Source organism: Theropithecus gelada, chromosome 7b, assembly GCF_003255815.1.
Source record: "Theropithecus gelada isolate Dixy chromosome 7b, Tgel_1.0, whole genome shotgun sequence".
NCBI lineage: Eukaryota > Metazoa > Chordata > Mammalia > Primates > Cercopithecidae > Theropithecus > Theropithecus gelada.
The window spans coordinates 74296255-74296901 of record NC_037675.1 but is presented as its reverse complement, the minus strand read 5'-3'; the positions used below and the strand labels follow the sequence as shown (position 1 = coordinate 74296901).

General features: G+C 37.9%; 1 non-coding gene across 1 annotated transcript; it reads left to right on the top strand.

Moving 5' to 3' along the window:
* The first annotated feature begins 270 nt into the window (after positions 1-270).
* Positions 271-374, top strand: LOC112629615. Its single transcript, XR_003120702.1, has one exon. It is a non-coding gene; the product is annotated as a small nucleolar RNA U13 (small nucleolar RNA).
* The last annotated feature ends 273 nt before the right edge of the window (positions 375-647 follow it).

The following is a 647-nucleotide window of genomic DNA, read 5'->3' as shown; positions in this document are numbered from 1 at the left end:
TCTCAAAAAAAAAAAAAAAAAAAAAAAAAAAAAAAAAAAATCAAATAAAAGGAGTAGAGGCTTCTCCAACAGTAGGGGCACTGACGGTTTGTTGCCTGCTGCTTCAAAGGTGTGTGTGGTTTTATTCGTCGGAGAAAAAGGTTTCTTCCCTGCTTTTCAGATAGCTAATGAAAATAGCATTGTGTGATATGACAAACCTGGTGTTGCAAATTTTAGATTTGAGAGTAAAATTCATTTTTGTGTTTTGAACTTGAAAGAAGAGCTATTTGAATCCTTTTGTAGTTCATAAGCGTGATGATTGGGTTTTCACGCGCATGTGTGAGCTGTGCCTCCCTCAAATCTTGTTATGATGTTGGCATATTACCCGTCTGACGTGAACAAAAAAGTTATTTGGACTGGAGTTTAGAGATTGGCAAACTTGTTGACCTAGTTTTAAGTGGAGACTGCTAGTTACTCAAAGTTTGCTTCTACAGTCATTCTTTTATTTCCTGCCAGTAAAATGAGGATCCTGAGACTATGTCTAAGGAGCTGCTGAGAGGCTTACACGGGCTTGTTCGGATAAAGCGATTTAGAACAGTGCCTGCATTTGGAAAGCACTATTCAGTGTGACTCTTATTATGATGATGAATCCTTTCTCATTGGTTGGG